Source organism: Rutilus rutilus (genome assembly GCF_951802725.1).
Source record: "Rutilus rutilus genome assembly, chromosome: 5".
NCBI lineage: Eukaryota > Metazoa > Chordata > Actinopteri > Cypriniformes > Leuciscidae > Rutilus > Rutilus rutilus.
The window spans coordinates 6,621,534-6,639,969 of record NC_140213.1 but is presented as its reverse complement, the minus strand read 5'-3'; the positions used below and the strand labels follow the sequence as shown (position 1 = coordinate 6,639,969).

At 36.9% G+C, this 18,436-nt stretch overlaps 1 protein-coding gene across 1 annotated transcript in view; it reads right to left on the bottom strand.

The window, feature by feature from the left end:
- Nucleotides 1-9,271, bottom strand: part of cdon (cell adhesion associated, oncogene regulated) — a 39,819-nt gene extending 30,548 nt beyond the window's left edge. The window contains exon 1 of the mRNA XM_084409163.1: nucleotides 8,817-9,271. The gene's annotated coding sequence lies outside the window, so the exon portion shown is untranslated. The remainder of the gene's footprint in view (nucleotides 1-8,816) is intronic.
- Nucleotides 9,272-18,436: the final 9,165 nt, after the last annotated feature.

Here is an 18,436-nt window from a genome sequence, read left to right as displayed (position 1 = left end):
GAACATTTTGGCCGATAACAACAACCGATAATTCTTTATTTTTTTAAGCCGATAACTGATATATTGGCCGATAAATCTAAATCCAAATTTTAATATATTTTTTTGAGAGCTTGATTACAAAAGCAAAAGTCTCACCATTAAAAGCCATGTCCCAAGCACTTCAACATAAATCAAGCATATACAGCAGTAGCCTATAGTGAACCAGAGTAAGATTACTTAATTTTTTTAATGAATTTTACACTCTGATGGTCAAATTTCTTCAAAAGTCATTGGACTACACGTATAAAAAAATAAAATTGCATGTGCCATGGTTAATTAAAATGAATAAGATTTTAATTAAACCATATGGTTTATGAAAATAATATGCAAAAAAGGTGCTAGTTATTATTAATAATGCATCAATCCTTTTTTTTGTTCTTGAAAAAGAAACATCTCAAATTACTATTACTGTTTCAAATAACGGCACTGCTGTTTGAGTTGCAAGCGATGAAGCTGAAGCGCTATGTTAGCGGGTTAATTAACTCATCGAAACCTATATAAGATTAATCAGATAATTATGCAACATTAACATAATATTACAACTTATATCTGCACAAAATGACGCGAATGCACAAGTGAACTAATTACGTGCTAGTTTTGTGGATGCGCAAAACAAAGTGCTGAAACGCGGCAACTAAACCCAAAGAACTTGCAACGTTTTATTAAAATATTGTTCTCTTTATAATGTATGCCCCTACATGTCCATAGTTATTAATGTGCATTGCTGTTTGCTGAATCTAAAATGATCCCACCGGTAAACTGGAGCTCTTTACTACCGAGTTAATTAACTTATTAACTTAAAGTTATGTGAGATTATCTCTATGTGAGATTAATCCGATAATTATACAACATAAATTTAATATTACAACTTAAATCTGCACAAAAAGGGTGTGAATGCACAAGCCAACTTGTACTAGTCATGAAGGTGTGAATGCGTTCTTCCCGAAACATTTCGCTAAAACACGGGCGAACAAAGAATTCACAACATTCTTTTACAGAAGTGTTTTCATTATAATTGTATGTAGCCTATATGACAGACTTGCGCTGCACATGTTAAACTTAACTGTATTTTCCTTTTCAAAGTGATTCCAATAATATTTCAAGATATTCAAAACCATCATGATGAACAGTGCGCATCTGAAGTGTCTCAGCTGAAAGGAATAATACATTATCTATCAGCTTTAATATATCGGTAATTGTACCAAGATTCATCACAGATATTTGATTAGGCTAAGGGTATAGAACTGTGCCTTTTCTACCATTGCTTTTTCCAAATTGAAAAATTATCCTCCTGGAACAAAAACAAATAAGATCTAAGAGGCTGTGAAAACTGAATTATTCTTTCTGAGTGTGTTGAAACCCCCCCAAAATCATAAGGCCAACTCTCTGCCTTGTATGTACAAGCTTGAGAGCTCTGAAATAAATATCTACTCCAAACACCGCCTCTGACTGAATCTATTTAGGTTGTCTAAATGTTTATCTGGCTTGTCTTGTAGTCCTCTGCAAGCCAAGGGGTCATGTTTTCTAGCGCTTCCAAAATAACAAAACAAATTGTGTGGTGCGAGTTCAACAAACATGCTTCTCTGGATTGCTATCACTGGCTTCATGTCAGATTGTTAAACTCTCAGTCATGTGGGGCTTCAGCCGTTCTCTTAACCTGGAGGTGTGAGCAGATTCTGGACAGTGGCATCAGTTGGTGCCAATAACATAACCTTCATTAAAAAATAATAATAATAATAATACAGCTTGCATTCGGTACATTTGCAATACACCTTCCGACTACTGGGAGGACAGTAGTGGCACATTGGTTTCAGCAGATGGGGAAAGCTTATAAAAGGCCTCATTCAGAGTACAAATGGATGATGTCTCAGAATCATAAATATTATGCATCTACCATTCTGCATCTTAATCTAATCTGGGCTGTACTAAATAGATGGGTCAGAGGCGTAACAATGCAGGGCCTTCTTTGGGCTAACCCCTGTAATTAATTCCTGTTTCCTGAAGCAGTTGGAAAAGACTATAAATGACCGTTTAACTCTGTTCCCCAGAGGGGCTGCCTCTTCCCGCATTGCGAAGCTCAAAATGGCACTTGCAACCACAGGCAACTACAGTAGTAGTAGTACCCACAGTGCCTTAGGCTCTGATCTGCCAGTTATGCAGACCTTCCAAACAAACAGTCTGTTTGTCAGGAGCAAGGGGGGAGCCAGCCACGGCCGCTTTTGCCTTAATATAGTCCTGCTGATCTGTTGCCTGGCTTGAGCTGTAGAGAAAACCCATGTCAGATGTCGCTTATGGGCTGCAGTGTTTGAAATAGAAAGCTGCGGTGTAGCTGGGCTGGTACTAAACAAGTTGAAAGAAAATCAAGAAAGGGTTCTGACTGCTCGCGGGGCTGGACTGAGAACAGGAGCTGGTGAAGAAGGGTCAGGTCAGGAAGTCGCCGAGAAAATAATCTTAAAAACAGGAAGGTGCTGAGGATGCAGAAAACCCCTCCTACATTCTGCACAAGGTCAGGGCTCTCCTGTGAACAGTTTAGAAATTCATCTCAAACATTGCCACGTGTGAGTATTCTCTAATTGTCCCAAATATTGGGAAAGTTGATTGGTGCATAGTTAAATAATGATGAGAAATGCATTCTTCGCAACAAGTGTCCAAAATAAATAAACAAATGAACAAATTTTATAAATATCAAACGTGCTTATTTTGAATTTATGACTTTTTTCTATTTAGAAATACCTGTCAAACTAATCTGAAAAGACAAGTGGTTTCTTAAACAAAACAGAACTGTGCCCTTTTGTAAAGGAGAAAGTTGTTAAAGCAATGTAAGAAACTGAACAATCTGATCAAATAAAATTAGATTAGTGAAAATATACACATTCTTTAATGAAAAACATGTTTAGTCATGTTTAGCTCTGAAAGCTAAACTATTTTAATAGACCGTGTCCGTCATTAACTTTTTCTTTGCTCTCATTTAAAGTCGTAATTGTGTTCGTTTTGTATTTGCAGTGACGCAAAGTTGTAATGACAAAGCTGAAGAGAAAAAATATTTTGATATCTAGCTCATAGGTGAGCAGAAGGTACAGCTTTTCTGTTTAGTATGCCAACTAATGATGCGTAAAATTTAAGGAAAATTTAACTCCAAGGACGTTAAAACTATGATGGGCAATGAATCACAAGAAACAAATTCTTATTGTTGCCTCAGACCAGTGGGAGACGACCTTGGCGTCTCCGTCTAGTGAATTCCATTGTGTTAGGATCATCTTTTTAGAGCAAAATTTGCTCTAATCTGTTACAATCTGTTGAGCGAGAGGCAAAACCTGTGAGATATACCATTCACCCGATGTACATAGCTGCTGGACGGTATCCATCACCGCTACCAGGGCCTTAAATCACATCAGCAAAGCTTTAGCAGCCAGCCGTAATCCTTCTCCAGTTCCTATGGCTCTTGAAAAAGGATGGCGGCTGTCAGCTAACCCGAACTAATGAGACCTGGACTTCAGGGATTAAAGGCAATTATTCCGGGTGGTGGACCAACTCAGTATCACTACAGTTATGGTAGGTGAAATGTACCATCATGAAATCTTCCAACTCTATGAAATATCCTTTATCCTATTTGAAGTCAGACGTCACGTCGCAATTAAAAATAACCTCAAATTTGTTTGGTGGTTCCTCTAATCAGAATGAGGCTGATTAAGTATGCAGTGTGACGGTATGCTTGCCACACCGTATGACCACATTTGTCCTGTCTGCAAGGAATGAGGGCAGGGCAATATATTGAAAATCCATCATATACATTACTCACATTGACCTTCGTAAAATTAAGCAACAGTGTATTTTGGTTACAAATGTTAACAAGTTAGATCACCTAGGCTATATAAAACGAAATCATTTCATTTCACCATCTATGGCCAATAGCTAATCTCGGAATGACGCTGAGAGCAAAGTTCATGGCCCAAAGCTAAATAAACCTTCAAACCAAACCACATAACCCTACGAAATCACTTTCATCCCCTCCCTACCCAGGGTGGGGGTAAAAAAAGCTGCCTAACATCTGTTGGGCAACAGAGGCTGAGTAGAGGATGACTCTCTGAATACTGAGTGCCCCCTAACTGACTCTCCAACTTTCTCTCTTTCGTTCAAGTCTCCCACGCCAACACGCCCGGACTGCCGCTTAAAGCTACTCAAACACATTCATCACTCATTTTTAATGTGCATTTACATTCTATCCTGTCCACAGCCCAAACATACACAGATGGACCTAAAAAAAAAATAGCAGAAAACTTATTTTAAATTGCTCAATCCACTTTTATGAAAACTAGCCAGCTTCTCCCTTCCCAGTCTGATCTTTCACATTAACCACAGTCCTTACCAGAGACAAGGTTTGTGCTTGCCCGTGTATTGATCTAAAGCAGAGTTTTCAACTCATAAACTGCGACAAAATACGACAGACCACCAGAATGACTGGAAAGTCCATCACTAGGTCCGAATCATTACACATGCTTACATTCAAATTGGCCAATTAGCATACCTTTTCAACAGCCCCATGTGTTTATCATTACCCAGAACTCTCTAAACGGCCAAACATTATTCTTGCGCTCTAAATAGAACTGCAGCGTTTAGCTCCAGTCTGCACTGGATAACCGATGCCCTTCTAATGATTTATAAATGCTCATAATTAGTGAAGGAACACTGATGGGTCATGACTTTACAATCACAAAATGTCATCAAGCCATTTAAAGTCCCCCTGTAGTCAAAAACGTAATCCCTTAAAACTCATCTTTGATCACCAAAATGACATATTTAAAAGTTTTTTCTTTGAAAACAAAAATGATTCATGTCTTAAAATAGCTTGAATGTAACTCTACACCCTTGCCTCATTTAGTATATGCGGTTCTATGAATATGCAAATTAGCCCCGCCTCCACTCACTCACACCAGCTCAGAGATCCACTCGTTGACGATCGCACGTTGACGTGATTGGTTACAAAGTAGTTTGTGACGTCAAAAACACCAGCGATTTTTGACACTGTCTTTGGTTCACTGCAGTTTTAAGGAGAAAATACCCAGCAATGGTGTGTGCTTATGAATTTGCACATGGTTTGTCTTAAAGCAAATTAAAAACACCACATAGACACATAACATTAAAAGCTTGATTTTCACCACAGGGAGACTTTAATTAGGAAGCTAAGAGGGCTTTGACTACAAATGCGAAAAGGAACAAAACGGGAAAGCAAAAGCAACTGAAGACGAGTACTTCAAATTATCTAGCAAGATAAATGCTAAGTTGTGGGAAAAAAGAATGACCTTCGAAACTAGTAATCCTCCAACTGAAGAATGAGTGGATGAGTTAACAGGAAATGCTTTTTCGTTCCCCCCTCCAGGGCAAAACTCAGATTGAGAGTCTCTGAGCATGGGTTCTCTGAAGGTGCCCACCTGTGGCCCAAAGCGTCAATGAGAAATATTCAGGAATATATTCTGCTTTCTGGAACATCAACTCTTCCAGATTCTAAGTGCAGCCCCTATGTAAGAAAAGTCCGTTTGAAACAGTGATGGCATACGGGCATCATTCTAGTACCAGGCAGAAAAAGGAGATCTCATCTGAGATGTGGGAGCTTAATAAACACTATCAAATGTGACAGAGAGAAGAGGACCGGAAAACTTCCTTTTCATCCTTCTCTTTTTAAGCTGATGAAAAATAAATAAGAGGGATGGTGAAACATCTCCATGGTATATTCAAATACTTGTAGATACATAGGCATTATCTTTTATAACTATATGAATATACAATAATTTATCAGAACTGTATTTTTCTGGCAACAAACCAATAAGGGGTTTCTCGAACAGAGTGAAAAAAAAAAGTTAAAAGAAAAAAGGTATCAAATTAAATGGGTTCATTTACATTACTATGTGAACAAACTGATTCCCTAGAATGAATCAATCAATTTCTAATGCTTTATGATGTTTGATTATTTCAGCTCACTCGGCTCTAAAGCTATGTGTGCAATTCAAACACATAGCAATTTAATGAAAATTAAACGCTACTCGTTAAAGAAAAAAGTACTGTAAAAGTTACTGTTTTGAAGACAGCCGAGCCACTGTCAAGATACTGAAAAAGTCATTACGTTTCTACTCGCTTTGATAACAGAAAAAGCAAAAACTAGGCTACTTCCCAATATGAAGGGAAAGTGACATCCTGAACTGTACAGTCACATGGGAATTGAGAGCAAACCAAAAATATGACCGAAACAACAAAACTAAACTTTCTACCACAGCAATACATATAACACACAACAACTCAAGCTGTATATATTTGTGGTTATGAACTCTAAACATTGTTTTATCTCTAACTAGAGCGACAGGAAACCATTTAGACAGTTCCAACTGTGCAAAGTGAGATTTTAATTGTGTAGTGATTATGTTTATGATGAGATGATAAGCATATGTTTAACCCATCAGCATAGCTGTCTTTCTCGACATACTTTATTCTGAGAAGATCGTCGAGAAAAAAAATGAGAGCCAACAGGTGAAAGAGAACAAGTTAGATTATATGCGACCAAGCTCGACATTCCTGCCTGGACAAAAATAAAGACATGATAAAAGTTCACTCCGCTGTCCTACAATCTCTCATCCCATAATTCTCTACGCCTTTCACATGTCCCATAAAATACCGCAACGTAACTACACAGCATTTTTTCAGATAAATGTATGGTTAGGTAAAAGGCTGTGAATGTAGCGAAAATAATCAAAAATCACATTCTTATGATCATTCATAACACTTGCCTTTTCCTGGGAAGCACTTTTTAAATCTTTTATTGTGTTGGTATCTTGAGACGATCTCTCAGCCTCTTTCTCTCCCGAGCAGAAAGCATGAGGGCTTTGTTACCCAGCAGTCATGTTGTCCTAACCTCTCTTGATCACACAAAAGCCACTCACATGCCACATGTAGGCATCCATTTACGCCTCTTTAGAAGCAGAAGATCAAAAGAGTCATTACGCCCACAGGAGGAACAATACAGAGATACAAACCTCTATCTGCTCCCGGAATCATAAACATAAGCATGCAAATAAACAATCTTTTTTTTTTTTAAATAATCTACAAAAGCCTATGAATATACCAAAGATATGACAACCCCTCAAATATAAGACTATCTATTACACTGTGACAGTTATGAGGCATTTAATATCAATTTGGGTTAGTTTAAACTCTACAGAGAGTTTGATCTTTCAGCTGCGAGGTTTTTATAAATATCCACATATTTCCTTAAATCGCTTTTAACCAACTTATCGGCACGCCTTAAAATATGAGTAAATTCCAGCAGTTTGTCTCTTTAAAAAAAACTAAAATGTTTTCATCTTAAGCATATTTCAATCAATGCGGTGTAGTTTAAAAAAAAACTTTTATCTGCAAGGACTGAAATTCAACTAATAGGTCTTATGACACTTATTTTATTTAAATGCAGCTCTAAAATAACCAATTCTGTATTCAATTTTTCTATTTTATTGTCTTTCATTATACTGCTATTTATTTTCCCGAAAAAAAGAAAAAGAGAAAAAACATGGGTTCTGTCTCACAGGTATCTCGTTTCAGAGAGCCGAGTGTTTGGGGTCTGACTAATACATATTGTGGGGTTTGTTTTCATCAAGAAATTGCTCAAATCAAACTGCAATAGAGGTGAAGAAATGACCTTCTTTCCATGTTAATAAAGACGTACAATTACAAATACATCCATTACATAAGATGGATGACAACTTAGACACTTCAGAGGAATGCCAGCAAAAAGCAGTTATGTTAAGTGATTATGCACATTAGTTTAAGGTTTTATTTACGGATTCAACAGCCAAACCTTCCCTAGAAGACACACCAGTGCTTATGGACACACTAACAATACAAACAAAACACTTGTCACAGAGGAAAACATTTCCAATAGTTTTATGGTTTCATATTTACATAGATAAATCTGACTGTTCTCAAGGCCAACAAGAACATCATGTTGTGTTCATACGGTTATAGTTATGATTAAAGTCACTGTCAGAAAAAAAACTAAAGTCAACTCAGGAAAACTGAAGTGGTTTCATTCATGGGATAGAAAGTTTTTTTTACACTTGCCACTTTTATACAGGGACAGTTTGAACAGTCTGACTCTAGAAACTTTCAACACACTTTACACTCCAACATAAAATCTTTTAGACATACACTCTGTAAACTTGTAATTACACTAACAACTTTGTTTATAAACTTGTTGTTTAATGCACCCTTTTTACATTTCTGTTTCTACATCCTTTACAATTACAATTTACACTGTACATTCAAATACTTTGTTTCAAGTCTTTCAACTTTGTTTCTACGCTGTCTACACTACTGTACATCCTGTAACACTCAAATAGTTTGTTTTAACTCTTGAAACTTGATTTCTACACTTTAAACTTTGTTTGTGGACTCTTTACAATATGGAAAGAGGGTTGTTTATGTATGCCAAAACAAAACTTTTTCACTTGGAACTTTATGCCAATACATTACACTTTGACATCTACACAGTTCACAGTGACGTCGAGTTTGGTGTAAAACTTTGTTTTCACATCTACACGTTCTGAGGGGAAAAAGGATCTTCATGCATTCCAGAACAAAAATCATGTTTAACACTTTACACTTTCTCCTCATCTATGGTGTTTGCAGTGCGTCTCGTGCAGGATAAATGAGTGAATACACATGACCTGTTACACACTTCAGCGGAAGAGTCTCTTCACTGTGGCGGTGTGTGAAGCCTCTCCAAATGTTCTTACCTTTTACAGGAGGGCAAAAGCTGCGGGCAGCCGGACACACTAGCAATGAAACACATTCTCTTGATAGCAGATCCGTACGGGGCCCTCCATTAGACGCGGGCGCAAAGTGCAAAACAACGGGAAAAGGAGTAACGATATGCCGTTGCGTTGCTCTCTGTCCAGGACGTACAGACGCGTGAACGCAGCCGAGTCAAAGTCAAAGTACGTACTCAAACCTTCAGGTCCCGGTGAAGTTCGTAGTAAGTGAACCCTACTCGTCTAACTGTTTCACTTTGTCTTCTCTTTCCCCTGCACACATTTACTCTCTCTCTACTACTACTGTCTTTTTCTACACACACGGAGAGTGAGAGAGGGGATCATATTGCTCTGTAGCTCGTCAGAGCAGGAATGTTCCAGCCCTACAGCAGCAGGGCAGAGCTTCAGTATGCAGGGGGTTGCCCTACTCTACTGCCTCTGTGTGTGTGTGTGTGTGCGCGCGCGCGCGCGCTTTAATGAATATTAGCACCATACCCAACATGACCCCAATCATCCTCAGCTTGCATTTGTCAGACTGGAATTATTTTCACTTCAGTATTTATTTACATTTAATTTAGTGATATTTATATGCTTGGTTTTAACTAAAATAATAAAACAGTACTGGATATTTTATTAAAAAATGTAACACTTTGCAATAAGGTTTGTTACAAAAAAATTACACTTTTGTAAAGTACATAAAATACAGTAAAATATTGCAAAATATTATTACAAATTAAAATAACTGTTTTCTATATGAATATATTTTAAAATGTAATTTATTCCTGTGATGTCAAAGCTGAATTTTCAGCATCATTATTCCAGTCTTCAATCACATGATCCTTCAGAAATTATTCTAATATGCTGATTTACTCAAGAAACATTTCTTATTATCAGTGTTGAAAACACTTGACTGCTTAACATTTTTGTGGAAATATAGTCAAATAGAACTTTTTTTCAGGGTTCTTTGATGAATAGAAAGTTCAATGAACAGCATTTATATGCATTTATTAAATGCATTTATTTAAAAGTATTTATTAAATAGAAATCTTTCAATATAAATGTCTTTGATCAATTTATTGCAATAAATGAATTAATCTCTCTCTCTCTCTCTCTCTCTCTCTCTCTCTCTCTCTATCTTAAATCTTAACACATATTTGAATGGTATCATTATTTCCACAAAAAAAAAAAATTGTTTGTTTGTCTGGGTTGAGCGCCCTTTTGAAGTTAACTGAGAATGTCTTTCAAACTTCAATTCTATTCCTGAATTTCATTTGCATTATGAAACAGGAATTAGAATTGTAATACACATTTTATTTAAAGAAGCAGAATTAAAATGAATAGAAAACGGCGTACCTGCAACGTGTAATTTTTAACATGAAAAGTGTGTTTGGCTTGACAAAGCCTTAACATTTAAAAATGTTTCTTGAAGAACAGAATAGTCCTTACAGGACACAATAAATATTTATCACACAACTAATTGTTTTACAATTTCACTGATCTATTAGTTTACATCTACAGCTAATTGAATTAATTTCTTTCATATTTTTTCCATTGCTCTAAGCCTGTGTAAGGTGAACGTTTACTGAGCGCTACTGAGACAGATGTTGTTGCGATTGGCAGGTGGTGTCCCTGTTTATGCCTCCATAATCCTCAGCAATGCAGGAGTTTTCAGGAAGAATGTGATATATTTGTACAGAGCACATTCCTCAGTCATTCACCAACAAGGACAGTTACAAAAAAAGGACAGAGTTTAAAAAGACCATAACATGGATTAAGAACAGCATAGCATTTGCTTTCATAGCGCCTGTTTAAAACGAGTATGTGCCTTGTTTGAGTAGCTACATTCTGTGGATCATTTTTTTGGGCTCAGGATCATTGGTTGGACGCAGCTTATGTTGTTTGGCTGGGACTATTTTGTGAGATGAGTGTGTGTGTGTGTGTGTGTGTGTGTGTGTGTGTGTGTGTGGGGAGAAGTTCAGGTGTGGCTGACTGGTGTGTGTGTGTACAGCCAGAATGTGCTGTGTGCCTGAGCTTGTGTGTGAAACAGTCATTTGTTCTGTGTATGGGCATGTGTAAATAACTTAATAATCTTTGCACATGTAATAATTGGACTAGGCCGGTGATGGGACGGCCCACCCGGATGGGAGGACAGCAGGTGCCGCCTGCTTTCTGACAGCCCATTCCAGTGGAAGGAGTGATTCAGTTCCTTCCAGGTCTGCAGAGAAACATAATGTTTGTGGTCTCGGCCAAGCTGAACAGCCTATATATTCCTGACGAGAGAGAGAGAGAGAGAGAGAGAGAGAGAGAGAGAGAGAGAGAGAGAGAGAGAGAGCGCGCTGATGGAGTGTGAAGGCCCTCTTATCTGACAACTGCTGCTTTTTATTCTGCTTGAGAGGATCTGGACATGCCAACATGCCCCCAGCTCCCCACTTTTCTCCCTTTTGATTTTTATTTGAAACAGATTTACAGCTGTTGTCAATACATATTGTGAAATAATGATCAAATCTTATAGACTTGTTAGTGGTGGTTGCATCACTGTTATTATTTGCAGATACCTATATAGTGATTGAATTATTAGTATTAACATTTGGGATGTAACTTGTCACACATTGTTAGTGTTGAAAGGATGGCCAGATCAATCCTCACATAAAAATATGAATAAAATATATATATATATATATATATTTTTTTACCTGAATGTTAATGCATATTATAAACTTTGAACTGGGGAAAAATTAACCATATCTGCATTCAGAAGGAACTATTTTTCCAGTGGCTCATGCAAAACAGTTTGGTGCTTATCAAAGTCATAGAGAAAATAATAACCAAGCTAAATATTACTTTTTTTCTTCTTCTTTTTTTCTTTTGGTTATTCATAGGTTTGTGTAGTATACACTACCAGTCAAAAGTTTAGAATAATCAAGATTTATTTTTTCTATTTTTGAAAAAAGTCTCTTATACTCACTAAGGCTGCATTTATTTGGTCAAAAATACACTAAAACAGTAATATTGCAAAATATTATTACAATTTAAAAGAGCTTTTTTTCTATTTAAATATGTTCTGTTTCTCTTTGAAAACAAAGGAGTAATGTCAGTACTTGCTTTTTAATATTGATGACCATAATAACCCATTTTAATCCCACAAATCACTCAAATGCTCTACAATTTTATACAGGTATTGGTATTTATGCTAGTACTTGATGTTGGATCAAAAAGTAAAATGTATCACCAATTCCTAGTGATAAGCCTTTTTGCCTGGTAACAATAAAAAGGGCAAATATTAATGAAAACTGAGCCATATAGGAATATAATATAATTATAGGAATTATTATCTTAGCATAGAATTTTGAGGTGGGCTCTTTTGAACCACTCAGTTGAACACCCATTGACCGCTTGGCAACAGCTGCATGACCACCAACAACAACCCTCATATTTTCTTACATTTAATGTTTAATATTCTTAAAAATAAAGGTTCTTTATTGGCATCTATGGTTCATTGGGGAACCTTCAACATCCATGGAACCTTTCCACTGGACAAAAGGTTCTTTATAGTGGGAAAAACATTCTTTAGATTATTCAAATGTTCTTCATACTAAGTTCTTTTGATACCTGTTCACTGAAAGATTCTTTGGGGAACCAAAAATGGTCCTTCTATATGGCATCGCTGCGAAAACACCCAAATGGATCCATTCTTTTTAAGAATGTAGCTTTAATTTTCCACACACATTGTGTTTCTGGACATGATTTCAACATTTCTTCCAGTCCATATTATCGGCCTTTGCCCCAACAGTTCCATTCCTCTCACCTCTCTGAGCTTTTCGTCTTCTTGAATGGGATTTTGTCAGGGAAGAAAGCTCAGCCCAAGCCAAGAGCAGCATGCCGTCCGTGAGCCCTGCGCCGACTCTAAAGGCCTGTGTGTTGGGCTGCATGGATTCGACAGGTCCTGGAATGAAATCAAAGCTGTTAGCATGAACCAGACTCCTGGAGAGTAAGTGTAGACCTTTCCACACACTGCTCATGTATGTTACATCTCTCTGTTCAGGTCGGAGATCTTTCCTCCTCTAGTTCATTACCTCTCTTTTGCCCTCCTTGTCTCTGGCTTTGTGTTTTGCGCTGGTGGGAGTGTGTGAGTGCACGTGAGAAAGAGAGAGCTACTGCTCAGAGGAGGGGGAGTTCGAGGGGAATAATTTGACACAGTCTCATGTGAAAGGCCAGAAAGCTGGCAGTCCACAGCGAGCAGGGGTCTTCATACAAAAGAGTTTGGAGGGGGTCAGGCACAGCAGCGAGAGACTTAGAGAGGCCGGAGCCATGCTGGGAAGTGAAGCCGGTACAGAGATTCCCCTCTGGTCCTGCAGTCTCGGTTTCTCATACCAACATGTCAGTTCAGAATGAGTAACCATTCTGATGGCCATGTGCGCTTCTGAAAAGCCTTTATTTTATTCATAAATATGAGTTCTGAACTAATCTTAGTGTCTGGTGTCCTTTTGACTTTTTACTGACTTTTTAAAGCCTAAAACAAATGTTTTAGAACATTAAGTTCCAAAAGTTTCACCCAAACATGAAAATTATCCCATAATTTACTCACCCTAAAGCCATCCTATGTCTATACGATTTTCTTCTTTCAGCCAAACACAACCAGAGTTAAGGTCCTTGCACACTGAGTCCGAAAGTTCCGTCCGAAATTTTTGTGTCAATCACATTTACACACTGCCTGCGAAACTTTCATACATCATAAAATAATTTGGATCGAGTTTGATTTTCTGCATCTTTCGCATACGTAGAAAGCCTTTTTAGAGGTGTTTTGACAGTTCAGTGACAGATCAGTGTCAGAGCCACTGAATGACAAATACGAAAAAACGCATATATGAAAATGTTGGACTCAGTGTGCAAAGACCTTTATAATAAAGAATATTCTGGCTCTTCCAAGTTTTATAATGGGAGTGAATGGTACCCTAGATTTTGAAGCCCAAAAAAGCACATCCATCCATCATAAAAGTAATCTATATGGCTCCAACTTTATAACTTTATAAACTATAATCACTGGCTTCTTGTAACGGCCATACTCGAGTCTAGTTCCGGTGCAAGAGTGACCTCTGACCCGACTCATGATGTATTGACGAACACGGAAGCGCGAAGGATAGAGCGAAACAAAACACCAGTCACTTATTAAAAGTCTAAACTGAGAAGTTGACTCCCATTATAAAGCTTGGAAGAGCCAGGATATTTTTTAATATTAGTCTGATTGTGTTTCGCTGAAATAAGAAAGTCATGTACACCTAGGATGGCTTGAGGGTGAGTAAATTATGGGATAATTTTCATTTTGGGGTGAACTATTCCTTTAATAATTAATAGCATATACACAATATTTTTTAAGCTGATTATCCACATAATTGAGTTTTGGCTCTGGAACCTTTATCTTATCTATATCAGTTCAAATAAACAGTTAACATAGCAATACCAATTGTCACTTGCTTGCAAATTTGATAACAAAGTAAGATATTATTGGTCACTGGCATTTAACACTCAATATAGTTTCAATTAGCCACTCACAACATGAGCTCCATTCTTCAGCACAATGACAACCACAAAAAAATCAACATAACAGAAACTCAAATATAATTTGCCTTTACTAAAAACACATAAAATAACACTTAAATTGAATATATATTTTCCTTATCCACTCCTATGCAAAGCATGCTGGGAACTAGAAAAATCCACAGGTTGATTTTTAAAGTTATCAAGACAATTTCATTAAGTTACTATTAAAAAAAAAAAAAAAAAAAAACACAGAAATTTGTAAATATGAATGTACTGATAAACATGTCAACAGAACTCATCAAATAATGTGTGCAACTTATAAGATTGTTTTAAATCAATAAATTAGAAATGTTGTGGTAATAAGTCCCCTCCCCTGAATTTGCAAATAAACCTTTTGAGGTCATATTTACCCCAATATCAAAAGAAGAAAAAAATTGCTTAAAAATAGAAATTGTATCCTAATTTTATTGTATTTTTTTATGAAAATTACACACATTTTACCAAAATGCTAATGAATCTCATATTCATTAAATGTGAATAAAAAAACAATGAAGTATACTTAAAATGTTAAATGTTTATACATTATGTTTGTATTTGTAGTACTGCAATGATTTTATGCCAATTAATGGTCAATTCATGAATTATGTTTTTTGTTTGAATATTATGTTTCAATGAAATATAATCTAAACCTTTTTTTTTTGATTCACGCCTGCTTTTTTAGTGGAACTGTAAAACACAAACAGACCCAAAACTAAGACCTCCTTACTTCAAGCACCTTAAAATTAGCCACTGTATCACAAATCCCTGTCAGGTGCTCAACCCACGGCCCTGTTTATTGTTTGCTTCGTGTGAGTGTGTGTCCCGGGATAATCAGGATCTGATCGCTGTCAACAGAGTGTTTACGAGCTGCAAAGCAAGACAGGGTAGTGTTGACTTTTCCAGCGGGGGCCGTGATGCTCCACTGTCTCTCCTCCTCTCCCACTATCAAAAGGTCATTAGAGATAGCAGGAGTGCCATCAGGGCTTTGGGTTAGACTCAGGGGTCAGAGGTCAGAGTACACAGCTAAATCAAACCTGCGAGAATCCTCAACCTCGCACAGGAATGTGTGTCCTTATGTCAAAGGTTAGCTTATTAAATCCTGTCTGGAATAACTCATCCTACTGTACGGGTTTGGATTTCAAACACAATAATATAAATATAAAGTTACTTTGAATATACATTTTTAGAGTGGAATGCAGCAGCAGAAATGGGTAAAATCAACGTAAAATGTCGTTCAACCCTTTTTGCAACCTGATGTAGGTATTTTGCATTGTGAAATTGGATCATTAAAATTGTTCACTATATAACGGGTTCAGATGAGGATGATTCAAAAGTGACATCAGACAAGAAGGAAAGTCATTGAAGAGGCAGAGAAAGGTACTTTTTGATAAAACACTACAAATATAAATATATTTTTTGGAATAATGAATTGTGCACCAGACTTTAAGTGTATTAAAGTACATTTCATGCTGGTTTTAAAGGGATAGTTCACCCAAAAATGAACCTGTTGAACACAAAAGAAGATATTTTAAAGAATATCGGTAACCAAACTGTTTATTTTTTCCCCTACTATGGAAGTCAATGGGGTCCATCAACTGTTTGGTTACCAAAATTCTTTCAAATATATTCTTTTGTGTTCAACAGAAGAAAAAAACTTGTTTGGAACAACATGAAGGTGAATAAGTAATGACAAAACTTTCATTTTTTGACAGAACTATCCCTTTAAGGTTATTAAATTAACAAAAAAATAAATAAAAAAAAAAATAATAATAATAAAACAGAAAATAATACAGAGTTAATTTACTAATATACCCATAAAGAAATTTATATCCCACAATAAAAAGCTATATTATTATACTGTACTAGTTTTTGAACACATATTAATTGCTCCAAATACAAAATGTGAGTCTAAATCCTGTTTAATTCTTTGCAATTGCAATATGACCATAATATAATATAATATAATATAATATATCATATTTTGTAAAAGTCGCAGTACAGTATGTAAAGAAACTCCCTTTACTGTTGTACAACATACGTAACCAATATCCCTCAGGAACGCCATATATCTCTTAACTCAGACAGGTGTGTGTGTGTGTGTGTGTGTGTGTGTGTGTGTGTGTGTGTGTGTGTGTGTGTGTGTGTGTGTGTGTGTGTGTGTGTGTGTGTGTGTGTGTGTGTGTGTGTGTGTGTGTGTGTGTGTGTGTGTGTGTGTGTGTGGATTTAAACACCCCCCACCCATCTGGTTTGTGCATCAGTGGCTGAGATTGTATTATCCATTCTGGCCTCTCAGGGAATTTCATCAGAATGTTACATCTCACTTATTCACTCATCTCTCTGCACTCTGTTCTTTCTCACACACATACTCGCATACATTCTTTCGGCCTCAAACATAAGTCATTCATTCACATACACAAACTCAGAACCCCACTTCTTTCCCTGGAGAGCCTGCAGAGTGTTTGCCCTATTTACTCCCCTCATCCTATCATTATGTTCGGACCAACTACACTTTGTTAAGAAACAACAATTGTTCTGTTTCAAAACCTAGACAGCGATTTAAGGCATCATAGGTGTGCTTCTTCACAAAAGCTGTAAGTTATGCTACGTTGTAAGTTACCTTGTGTTGGCCGAACTTTAAGGAAGCAATCACCTACTCACCCTCAGGGAGAAGGCAATCCCAGAATGCACTGTGATAAACTTAGAGAATCTGAACATTATAGATAGGCAGCAACTTTTGCGCTGCACAAATAATCCTCCAAGTAGGAGACAGAATTGATTTCAGTAGACTATGGCATTAGCTTGTTGCTAAGCTAAAGGCACAATCCTTTAATACCAATACAAATACAAATGGGTAAAATAAAAACGTATTGCACTGACCTGTTTTATAGAAACTTAAAGTTTTTAATGAAATATAAGCTTATTTCTCTCATTTAGTCCACCCAATAAAATCATTTTACAAGGTAGCGATTTTGTATGAATTTGTACTGAAAAGTACGATTTCTAGGAAGAAGGTAAGCCTGAATGTCCCTAAACCCAATTGGCGTACGCAGATTTGACAAAACCGTATAAATGAGATTGTACGAATTCATAATTAGCGACCAATTTCCCCAAAACATAAAATAGATACGAATTGCCAGAAGAGTGTGTTGGTCCACCATCTTGGATTTATTTTTTCACTGAGCTTGTTGCAATTCATTTTGGGATTCTCTGTGAAGGACACATGTAATTCACATGTGAACTTTAACCACAGGCATATTCTTGTGTGATCAGGAAGTTTCCCAGAATGCAACTGTGTAACATATACATGAGGCAGCTTTAAAAAAAAAAAAATGTTGCTGTCTTTTCCTCTCTGGAGGACATTACATGGATATTGTAGACAGGGTATCATTAAAGATAAGCTGGAAAGGGATGACACAACAGGACTCATCCGTGATGGAGTGAGTGAATGTGGAACAGGGGAAACGGAGGGGAAGGAAGCAGGTAAAGAGAGTGAACAGTCACAGGGTTCAGTAATGTCTCCTTCAGTCCCGCAGCGTCGACCTCTCCGCTGATTTATAGCCGAGAACATCACAACACACTCATTCGCACGGCTGCATGTGTGTGAGAACATGCGGAGATACACACATGGAAGTATGTATAAGCTGTGGGGGACAGGAAGGAGCATAAACGCATACACTCGCTTGTCAACTGTTCTTAAACTAGGCTAAAACAATCTGGATCAGTGTTCAGGGCCCTTTATGTATATTGGCAGTTTGTGTGTCAATCTGTTCCATATTCTGATATGTCCAGTTTTGTTTCCCTCGGTTCTAGTTAAATCACAAAATAAAATGTAACTAAATGCACCATGTTTCTGATATACATCCAAATTTAAACAATAGTAATGTTGCTTGGTTTGGGTCATCATTTATTATGTCACAATTCTGTCAACAAAGCTTAGCTTGTATTAACATTCCTTTAATCATATACACTACTGTACTGTTTTTGAAAGAAATTAATACTTTCATGTAATATTGCTAATGTATCACAGC